Raw genomic sequence first — 12,250 nt, 5'->3', positions numbered from 1 at the left:
TCTTCTCTGTCCGACTTTAGCTTGTTTCCCGTCAGTGGAGAGATCGAGTCTAGGATGTGCTGTGTCAGGATCTAGAGTCACTTCAACTAAGACATAAAAAAACCCACATGTGTCAGCGCTAGTCATGTTCATAGTCGGCATTAATCACAGATAACACTACATGAGGCACTGAAGAACAGACATGATGTCTAACATATTAAATTGAAACAAATGCAAAATTTTCTCAATTGTCAGAATTTAAAAAAAAAATACCTGCATGATTTTTAGTTCTCTTCATGTCAGGTGATTCTGTGGAAAAGAATAAATAGAGTTCAATAAATTAAGTCAAACATTACAGTATACTGTAGTTCAGAAAATCAGATCAGAGAAAATAACACACTTGCAAGGTGCTGAGGAAATAAAAATATGCTGAAAGAGTGCTTCGCTTCACTCGCTTCATGCCTAATGCACCCTCTATAGAACGCAGGACGCGCAATAATTTGCATTGAGCTCAATGAGCATCAAACAGGCTAATAAGCTAACTGGAAAAAACATCATGCCAATCTCTAGCTATGGTGAAGAGTATGTGATGATGTGGGGCTATTTTAATTCCAAAGGCCAAGGGAACTTTATCAGGATGCATAGTACCTATGGAGGTAGATCAGGTGCAAAAGTCTTGTGTACTCGTGAAAATGAGGGTAACACTTTATTTTAATGTGTCGCTGTTACAATGTACGTAGTTAGGTACAGGTATCCGCCATTCATTCCGACATACCAGCACTCCAACATTGACGTCCAATTGTCGTAGTGGAGGCATGTCTCTTTATGGGGAAAAGTCCGACCACTCCAACATTTTTTTTTTTCATGGTCGCAGTGGCGGTAGCCTATTTAACTTTTTTAAGTCACAGAATTTGAAGTCACAGAATCATGCCAACTGCACAACTCATTTTCACGAGTACACAATACTTTTGCACCTGATTTACCTCCATACTGTAAGTATCCTGGCTCCATGAAATAGTTGGCCTTTAAAAATAAAAACATATTAAAATATCCTCCTGCTTCTATGAAATTTAACATAGGGGTCAAAATACTTATACCCCCTGTATTTAAGGAAGAACATTTATTTATTTACGACAAAGAACATTGGTGTCCTTCCCGAGGCACTTTTGAATTTATTATTATTATTTATTATTTGAACAATGAAAATAATAATAAAAGAGTTTTTGAACTTTAAAGTCACTAATGCTGATTACTCACTGATTAAAGAGTTGAAATATTTAAAATACTTTCACAGCAAAAATGATAGATGTGATTAATTCCGATTAATTAATATATGTAATTCATTGGAGCACATTTTTTATTATATTAGATTACATTTTTCAATTTGTCAAATATAAGTGAATTTCTATCACAATATATTTAAATATATTTCAGAATATGTTCTCATAAGCTGTCCGTAAGACAAGAATATTTTAATATATTCGACACGTATTTTGGTTGATTTGTTTGTGTATGGTTTACCAGGGGGTTGGTAGTCAAACTGGACAGTAGGTATTCTGAATGGCAGGTACCAAGGTTAAATGGCTTTGGTACCAAGGTCTTGCATGGTAGTGGCATACCAGTGGCAGTGTCTAGCCTAGACATCTCATGACCTGCAGACTATTGCGATTCTCATATGTTGAAATGTAATTTTACCAAACATGGTAGAAGTTTCTAAAATGCAACATTTCAACAAGCCACACATTACTGTATGCTAAATTTACTTGTCTTAAACATTTGAGACAATAATAACGTTTTGATTGTAGCACAGTAAGCACGTTTCTGCAACATTTAAAGTGGCTACAGGAGCATAGAGAGAGCAACATATCACTAATGTTGACCTGGTATATCAATCTAAACTTTTACAGAGAAGGTCTTTACTTTAGCTTTAAGAAACACTAGCTAGTCTCCATGCAGTGATGAAGATGATGTGAAATACAATGGGCTGAGCTGAGAAAGTTGACTCTGTTTAGAAAAGGCTGCAGTTTCTGGTTAATAATACACAAAAATGAATTCATGTCAGTAAAAACCTTGCAAATATTCTCTCTGTTATGAAAGCGGATTTATTTATGGTTACCCTTACTTGAAGTCCCATGTCAGTGTTTATGTTTTCATGCATGCAGTGTGTGGCTTGGAGTCAGATGGCGGTCCGCTTGTCTAACTTTAAGTTCATAGTTTCAGTCCAAATTGTATGGAAATTGCACTTACCAAGTTTGCAAAGACGTGACTGTAGTTCATCTCGCTCACCAGAAATGGCACTGATATTGGTTTCCAGCAAAGATTTCGCAGCATTCAATGTAATGATTCTTGCCTCTAAGTCATTATTAAGGATCTCTAACTGGTCTTTCTCTTCAGTCAGGTTGTTGTACCTAAGCCGTAACTGTCTTGCCTCCTCAGTTTTGATGCGCAGCCCTATGATGACAGCCAAAAGGAGAGCACACAACAGCCCAAGGAACACCACAGCCATTTTGGAGGGACCTGAGGAGAATATCACATGATAATACTTTGCGTAGGACAATAGAACATAAAGGGACTTGCAGAATAATGTAATGTATAATTACCATGATTATGACCTTTTCGGAACTGCATTCATATATATATTTTCTGTGTTGTTGCTAGGTCTGGACGAATCTTCATAAACGTTGTCAGACATGTTCGTTTCTCTCTGCTATCTGGTAAATGCGTAGTGTGAGCCTGCTGGTCTGGACCAGTAAAGAGTGAGTGTTTCACTGTGCTGCAGTGCATGCCAACAAAGAGGAAGTCAAGTGTGGCATACAGCAAAGGAAAAGCAAAAGTAACTGTGCACCCTTTTCACTTTTTCTCATGAAGAGTAAAAATAGTCTTTCATTATGACTGCAGCAAAGAGAAGCAGCGGTCATTTAGGTTTAGTCAGATTTTTTTTTCTCTGCATCAGGGATACTGAAACACCAGAGTGAACGGAACTTGGTGGGCATGTAGCCCCACAAGGATGACACGGAACCATTGTTTTTTTTGTTTTGATCTTTCGCCCCATCACCAGACTGGACCCCTCGAAAGGAGGGTAGGACGGACACAGTTTTCTGTGAATATTTTGAGAACAGTAGGGCCTATAGGGGCCATGTCAACCTATCTCATAACCACTCATTTCATGTATAGTGCCACCTAGATAACAAATTAAAAAGCAAAAATGAGGTGTTGTAAACGCAGGTATCTCTGACTGACATGGTCAATGCCCGAAATTGGACATATAGGATTATTATGACATCCTCTGAATGCACGCCATATTTTGTGGAATTCCGTTCATGGGGGACCATACAATGAATTTATGTGTACATTTAGTGACTGTACACCAACTGGCCTCTAGATGGCCAGACACAATTTTATGTGAATATCTTGAGAACCGTAAGGGCCTATTTCTTGTATGTTGGCATCCAGGGGCCATGTCAACACCTCCCATAACCACTCATATATTGTATAGTATCACCTAGTAAAAAATGAAAAAGCAAAAATGAGGCACTGTTATCGCAGGTACTGTATCTTTGGTTGACAGGTTCAAAGCTGCATTTGGAGAGTCATTATGACACACTCTGAATGTATGCCAAGTCATGTGTAATTTGGTACATGGGGGACCATATAATAAATGAATATATGTCTACATTTAGTGAACACTACGTGTACACACACACACACACACACACACACACACACACACACACACACACACACACACACACGCATAAACACACACTCAAAGACACACACATTAGACAGGCAGGCATACACACGCATGCACAAACACACCCACATGCATGCACACACACACGCACACACCACACCCACACATACATACCCAACCCCCCCCCCCCCCCCCCCCCCCCCTTTGGTATAAGTTCATGTTCTCCGCATTTTGCGTGTCTGTTTATTCTAGCCTAAGAGGTGATGCGCCGCATCATCAGTAACTGACGTCTCTTAAAAGTGATGCAAGAGTGATGTAATGTAATGGAATGGAATGTCAGGACCCTAGGGGGCGCTGATGAGATATACAGGTTGTTGGATGTAACAGCAAAGTACTATAGTAGAATGAGTTAATAAAGTAACGTGTGCTGATTAAGAATCATCGTTGTCATCCTCATCTTTAAGCTCTCACACTGCAACATTGTACATGGTGTCAGAAGATGGTGATAGGATCCGTGAGTAGAAAAAGTCTACAAGAAGTCTACCAGTCAAGAAAAGACTATTTTGCAAGCATTTGCAAGTTAGCTAGCTGCTAAACGTTAGCCAGTTAGCACGTTGGTTCTCCAAAACGAAAGGAGAGGGATAACGAGAGGATGGACCAGATATTCGCGATATCACCCCCGGGAAGCTTCAACTTTGACGAGCCAAATGGTTGGATGCAATGGATGCGACGCTTTGAGCGTTTTCGGATGGCTTCTGGACTAGATGAAAAGAGTGAGGAGTACCAAATCAACTCGCTGCTGTACATCATGGGGGAGAAAAGCGACGACGTTTTGAACACTCTGGCATTGGATGACGAAAAGAAAAAGAAATACACGGAGGTGTGCAAAGCCCTGGGTGAGCATTTCGTTGGCAAACACAATGTGATATATGAGAGAGCTAAATTTAATAGCAGATATCAGCAGCCAGGAGAAACAGTGGAAAACTTTATCACTGATGTTCATAAGCTCGCGGAGCATTGTCAATATGGCGTTTTGCTGGAAGAAATGATTAGAGATCGGATCGTGGTGGGAATCAGAGATGCAAAACTCTCAGAAAGATTACAGTTAGATCCAGATCTTACATTGGCTAAAACAATAATTAAAGTGAGACAAAATGAAGAAGTTAAGAAACAGCAGCCACTGATAAGAAGGGAAAAGAATGAAATGAAGGAAGCAAATGTGGATGCAATTGCTACACGAAAACCAGGGAAATTCAAGATGGCGGGGTCAACTCAGAAAAGCTACTTCACACAGAAGACAGAAAATTGTAAAAGATGCGGGAAAAATCCACAGCACTCATGGAAACAGTGTCCAGCAAGAGAAGCAGAGTGTCGAAAATGTAAGAAGAAAGGCCATTTTGCGGCAGTGTGTCGAACAGGCCAGAGAGTGGAGGCGATAGAAGAAAGCCATGAGATGGCAGAATGCGCATTCATGGGGACAATTCAAAGCCAGACACAAGACACCTGGAGACAGGACATACAGTTGAATGGAGAAGTGATTAATTTCAAGTTGGACACGGGTGCAGCGGTCACCGCCATACCAGACTGCACGTATTCAAGAGCCAGAGATGGTGAGTTACAGAATGCAGAAAGAATGATAAGCGGTCCCAATAATCAGCCACTGACTGTATTGGGTACATTCAAAGCATGTTTGAAAAAGGGCAAAAAGAAAACAGAGCAGGAAATATTTGTAGTGAAAGATCTAGTAATGCCACTGCTAGGTCTCCCTGCTATTCAGAGTCTACCACTGCTGCAGCAGGTGGCAGCAGTGCAAACAATGGGAAACAAATTTAAAACCATGTTCCCAAAAGTCTTCTCAGGCTTAGGAAAGCTAGAAGGTAGCTATAAGATTGAGTTAGCTGATGGTGCAATGCCATACGCCCTGTCAGCTCCTAGACGTGTAGCGTTGCCCCTTATGGACAAAGTAAAGTCAGAGCTCCAGAGGATGGAAAACATGGGTGTCATCCGGCAGATCCAAGAACCGACTGAATGGTGTGCAGGCATGGTGGTTGTCCCGAAGCCCAATGGAAACATCAGGATTTGCGTGGATCTGACCAGGCTCAATGAAAGCGTGCGCCGTGAGCGACACATACTGCCTGCTGTGGATGACACACTTGCCAGGCTAGATGGAGCAGTAGTATTTTCAAAGCTGGACGCTACATCAGGATTTTGGCAAATCCCCATACATGAAGATTCTGAGCCCTTGACAACATTCATAACTCCTTTTGGGAGGTATTGTTTCAGGAGACTTCCATTTGGAATCTCCTCAGCCCCTGAACATTTTCAGCTGAGAATCTCCCAGATCGTTGCAGGCACACCAGGTACACTGTGCCATGCTGATGATATTTTAGTGTTTGGTAAAGACCAACTTGAACACGACAATAGGTTGTGTGAAGTCCTCAGAAAGTTTGAGAGTGCTGGTCTGACCCTCAATGAGAAATGTGAGTTCGGAGTGAGACAAGTGAAGTTTCTGGGACACAGACTCAGTGCCCAAGGAATTGAGGCTGACCCAGACAAAATCAAAGCAATTCTCAACATGCCTGAACCGCAAAACATTGAAGGAGTGAGACGCTTTATGGGGATGGTGAATTACGTTGGAAAGTTTTCCCCTCACCTGCCCACTCTCACAAAACCTCTGAGAGACCTGTTGAAAAATGATAGCACATGGACATGGGACATGCAACAAAAGACTGCTTTTGAAGCAGTGAAGAAAGAGCTGAGCTCGCCAGCCATCTTAGCTCAATACAGCTCCAAGCGTGAGACTCTGGTCTCAGCCGACGCATCGTCTTATGGCCTGGGAGGAGTGCTAATGCAAAGACAGCAAGATGGAGAATTCAGACCAGTGGTGTACATATCCAGAAGTCTAACGCCCACAGAAACTCGATATGCACAGATTGAAAAAGAAGCCCTCGCTGTGACCTGGGCATGCGAACGACTGAGTGCCTATCTCCTGGGATTAGACTTCACTCTACGTACAGATCACAAGCCTCTCATCTCATTGTTAGGCACCCGTCCACTGGATGACTTACCTCCACGTATTCTCAGATTCAGACTGAGAATGATGAGATTCAGGTACAAGATCATTCATGTGCCAGGAAAACAGCTGGTGCTAGCTGACACGCTGTCACGAGCGCCACTTGGACCTGAAAACAGCACAGAGAGTGATACGTTGGAAAGAGAGTGTAAAGTCTACATAGATCACATTATGGACAACATTCCTGCAACAAAAACAAAATTAGAACAGATTAAAGACTTACAGAACAAAGACGGAACCATGAAACAACTCAGAGTGAACACAGAAAAAGGGTGGCCGGAGCACAGAAAAACAGTTCCAGAGAATCTCCTGCCATACTGGTCATACAGAGCGGACATACATGTCGCAGAAGGGATCCTCCTGAAGGGAGAACGAATTGTCATACCAACACCTATGCGCAGAGAGATGCTGGAGAGAATCCACCATGGCCATCAGGGCATGACTAAGTGCCTTGCTAGAGCGCAACAGTCTATGTGGTGGCCAGGGTTAACAAGGGACATCAGAGAACTGGTAGAGCGATGTGAAGTTTGCTGCCAGTATTCTAGTTACCGCACAGAACCGCTGCTCACGACCCCCTTACCTGCAAGACCGTGGCAGAGACTGGCCGCAGACCTCTTTCAGTGGGGAAAAGGCCACTATCTAGTCATAATTGACTATTTCTCAAGATACATTGAGGTAGCAAACCTGCCAACGCTCACAACTGCGACCACAGTGGAGAGGCTGAAAGTCATCTTCGCCAGATTCGGCATCCCAGAAGTCTTAGTGACTGACAATGGGCCGCAGTTTGCGTCTTCTGAGTTTGCAGCATTTGCTAGTGAATATGACTTTGAACATGTCACTAGTAGTCCCAGATATCCTCAGAGTAACGGGGAGGCGGAGAGAGCAGTCAGAACCGTAAAGCAGATTCTGAGCAAGAATCAAGACCATCAGAAAGCTCTCTTGGCCTACAGAACAACACCGTTAGCTCATGGAGTCTCACCCGCCGAACTCCTGATGGGGAGAAGGTTGAGGTCAACAGTTCCGGTTCCTCATAAAACTCTCAAGCCAAAGTGGCCAGACCTCCAAGCTTTTAAAAGAAAGGACTCAAGACTGAAAGAAAACCAAAAGGAAGCTTATGGAGCAAGACACAGAGCAAGAGAGCTGCCAATACTGGAACCTGGTCAGAGAGTATGGATCAGGACAGCCAAGACCACCGGAACAGTCCAAGCCCCATCTTCAACTCCAAGATCATATCATGTGGAGACGGAGCAGGGAACACTGAGGAGAAACCGAGCTCAGCTTACTGCTCTTCCAGAACCTGCCCAGCCCGACTCCAGTGAGATTGTGACCAGATCCGGGAGAATCTCCCGTCCACCGGAAAGACTGGACTGGTAACACACACAATTTAGCTTTAGCAAGCCTGCTGTTAAAAGGGCAGAATAAACCCCTACGGCAGAGTCAGAAGGTTCAGGTGGTCTACCCTGTCCTTCAGTTTAGAAAAAGAAACTGTTCATGTTTGAAGAAAATGTACAATACTGAAAAGTATGGTTTGTATGTTAGCATGTTGTGTAGAGTTACATGAGTTATTAAAGAATATGGTTAATGACTAAAAGGGGGGGATGTAATGTAATGGAATGGAATGTCAGGACCCTAGGGGGCGCTGATGAGATATACAGGTTGTTGGATGTAACAGCAAAGTACTATAGTAGAATGAGTTAATAAAGTAACGTGTGCTGATTAAGAATCATCGTTGTCATCCTCATCTTTAAGCTCTCACACTGCAACATTGTACAAGTGAGACCTGCTGTGTAGTACTCAGTGGTACTGTCAGCATGTCGACCAATGAAGAAGAGGAGCTGTGTTGCCTGTTGCTATTGTTGGAAGAGCAACACATGAAGAAAAGGTGACATGTGTGAACGAAGGAAAGGCCAGGGAAGGAGCGTTCCACACTTCGGTGCAAAAGATGCAGCTGTGGGGGGGGGGGGGGGGGCGCTGACGCTCAACAGGCTGCAGCGCTCGTGCCGTGTGCGGGTCCGAGTGCCCATGGGGACCCTGGATCGGATCCGGCCTGCGGTCGTTTCCCATTCCCACCCCATCTCTCTCTCCCGTCTACTTCCGGTCTCTCTCCAGAAAACAGGAGATTTCCCCTGACGTGTAGCCTCCCAGACAAATATGACATCCCCAAGTGTTTTTTTTATTGTTGTATTGATTTGGGTATTGAGAATCATGTAATTTCACTGGTATTGAGTAATACATTTCTGGTATTGTGACATACAGGATAGAGAAACCATGACATGAAATCAGTTAGGGAAGGAAGTGGGAGTGGGTTTGGGAATGACCTCAGGCCAGACTCGAGGGTCTCCATGGGCACTGAGCCCATTCATGGCAGGGACACTGACACCAACCCATTCTCACCTGTTTTGACACAATATGTATTACTTGCCAATTAGCCTCATTTTGTTGATAGAATAACAATGATGGCTATGGCTATGGCTATGGCTATGGTTATTTAGCAGACGCCTTTGTCCAAAGCGACATACAAATAAATAACAATACAAATTAAATTAACAGTGAACAATTACAAACTAGGGAGAATAGTAATATTATCAGTAGAACAATAATTTTAAGCACTAACCTAATGAGAAATAAAACAGTGAAATGAGAATAGCAATCAAATAAGTCACTCAGTTAATTATATATGATAATAATAACTAAAGCATGGTATGGCTAAATTTAAGGACAATAGCAAAATAAATTTCAAATTCTATCAATAGACAAATTATAACAAAGCAATACTATTATACAAACCATAACACATCACAAACTCAAAGGACTAAGTGCATATTAAATAAATATGCCTTAAGACCCCTCTTAAAAGATCCAAAGCTGTTGCTGGAACGGAGAGCACTGGGCAACTCATTCCACCAACATGGAACCACTGAAGAATAGGATAAGAAATGATAAGTTGCATAGCCTGTTCCTCTCATCATTTCCTCTAGCTTCTGTCTGAATCCTCCTTTTCTCTTTCACTAGGTGAAGCTATAAAGGCTAACTACACAACAGAAAGTCTACACTCTACAGAGGACTGCAACAGGCAGACCCCCAGAGGCAAGTTACTACAACTAACATCCATCTTCCTGGACTTCACCGAATTTTCTCAGTTCTTACTCACCACACTTTCCAGGCTAGGCATCCACTCTCATTTTATCCTGGTCAACATTTATGGATTAGAGATCATGGAAATTGCACATAATTGAGACCATTTGGTGTGTTCGTCTGTGCTTGTCTGTCTTTGTTCGGTTGTATGTTTGTCTGTTCATTGGCATGGGTGTTTAATTGTTTGTCTGTTAGTACTAGTTTATTTCTTTATTTTCATGGTGTATGTCCATTTGGTGTCAGTAGAGGTCAGTGTTTGTGCATTTTCGTTTTGTTTCGTTTGGTTCTTTTTGTGTCTTTTCTTTTACTGTTTGTCTTGTGAAAAAGCTAACCTTGGAGTGCTCGTTGCCCTTTCCTAATTTTGATTGATTTACTGATGTATTGTGTTTTATAAGCTAAACCAACTGGGTCATCCAAGCTGCCTGCATATTAGTTTAAATTATCTTAATTATCCATTCCATAGCTTCCCAGTGGGGCCTGTGGAGGGCGATCGGTCTGGCTTTAGCAGGGTGCAAAGGGATTCTCTTTCTTTCTCTACACAGTGTGGTGTTGAAGACACGTGTGTGCGTGTGTTCAATCTTTTTGTCTTCCTTACTTTGCAGTCGTGAGATTTGCAGTGTTGAGGTTTGCAGTGACATACACGGGTGGTGGTGAGTCTCTGGCAGTAGGCCTCCCTTAGTATTAAAATAGCCAGCCAATCCCCTCTTAGACCCCCCTGGGGACCCGAGGCCCCAATAACCATAACAGATTTTGTATTTTAAATGGCATATTGTGTTTCCAAATTGAATCTTCTTAATAAAGCTATTTGCAATTAATGGTTTCTCTTTCAGCTCAATAACAGTTACATCTCTCGATTTGACTATCTTGAATAAAAGTTGTGCACTTGTATCCACGTCTCTGTCCTCCTTGTTTTTGAGGTAATTAACACTACCAACCTGTGTGTGTTTTGTGGGTAATGCCTCATGGCGTAGTCGGAACTATATCAAAAAAAGGCTTTATATAACGCCAGGTCACACATGCTTAGACTAAAGTAACACAACTTGAAGTTTTGTTGCCATATTTCAAACACATACCTACAGTACTTAGTTTGTCTCAAATGCTAAAACACAAAAGCCAATCCTCTAAACCAAATGAACAGTTGTCTAAACACATTTACTAAATCTAGCCATCATTTTTCAATATCATAAACACATTTCACATGAAGACACAATTCACAAAACGCAATCCTCCGTTCTCATAAATCTAAGCACATTTTTTTCTTGCTAAACACATGTTTCAAAACATATTCTCAAATGAAAGCTCATGTGATGCAAAATGCTTGCCACAGTCAGCAATAACTGAACACAAAATGAACACACCTGGCGTCATTTATTACACACGACTCCAAAGTGAAGACACTTGTTGCTAATGCGCACCGTGACTGTGGTGTGTGTGTGGTGTGAATGAAGAAAGTAAAAAAAACTTCACACCCTGATCATGTTTTCAAGAGGACTGTTGTGTGCAATAGATTCTGGTTTTTGCATTGTTACAGTAGTGTACTTGCAGAATTTTCTGTACTATATGAAACTCACAACTCTAAATGCCTAATCCTCTGCAGAGATCTAAGAAGATCCATTTTCTGAAAACATGCCTCATACTCTCGGAACACACACAAATCCAAAACAACACACACAATGGCAAAACTCCTCAATTCTCCTGCAAAATGAAACTTTACCTTCAAAACAATGTACTTTCTCCTCAAAATGGTATTTTGTTCTCAAAAGACACACACAAACCATCATATATCTAGACATTTATAAGGACCAGTTGAACACTGACGTGCTCAGTGTAAAACACTGCGATGAATTGAAAACACTTCTTCTCCATTCATTATAATGACTTGGTCCTTTGGTCAGTGTAACACTACAAACAGTACTACAAACAGTAGATAAGCTGATACAGTAAGTTGATATGCTTACCCTATCAATATTTTGAAATATCTCATTGTTTTCTATTATTTTTCTTTGTATTTGCCGTAATGTTATGCCGTTTTTTCTAGGACAATGCTCATGATTTCAGTTTTCTGTACAGGAGACAGAAGCCCTTGTGTTGGTTATCTTTCGGCTGCCAAACAAATAGTACAAAATACTGTAAACTGTGTAGGAATACAACGTAGGAATACTTTCCCCAAATACTTGAAACATACTTTATTTTTACAGTCCTACAGAACAGCCCACAGGCAATACTGTGCTCATTGAGCTGTATTGTACTGTACGGTACTGTATTGATACGCAGCACTGTAATGTTCTAGTGGCTCGGATCTCATCAGAGATTACGGTCCTTGGCCTCCCCATCCTCCTCCTCTCACTCCTCTGGCTCTGCCTCTGCCT

The sequence above is a fragment of the Sardina pilchardus genome, chromosome 16 (genome assembly GCF_963854185.1).
Source record: "Sardina pilchardus chromosome 16, fSarPil1.1, whole genome shotgun sequence".
NCBI classification, from domain to species: Eukaryota; Metazoa; Chordata; class Actinopteri; order Clupeiformes; family Clupeidae; genus Sardina; species Sardina pilchardus.
Note: the sequence above shows the minus strand (reverse complement) of the source record.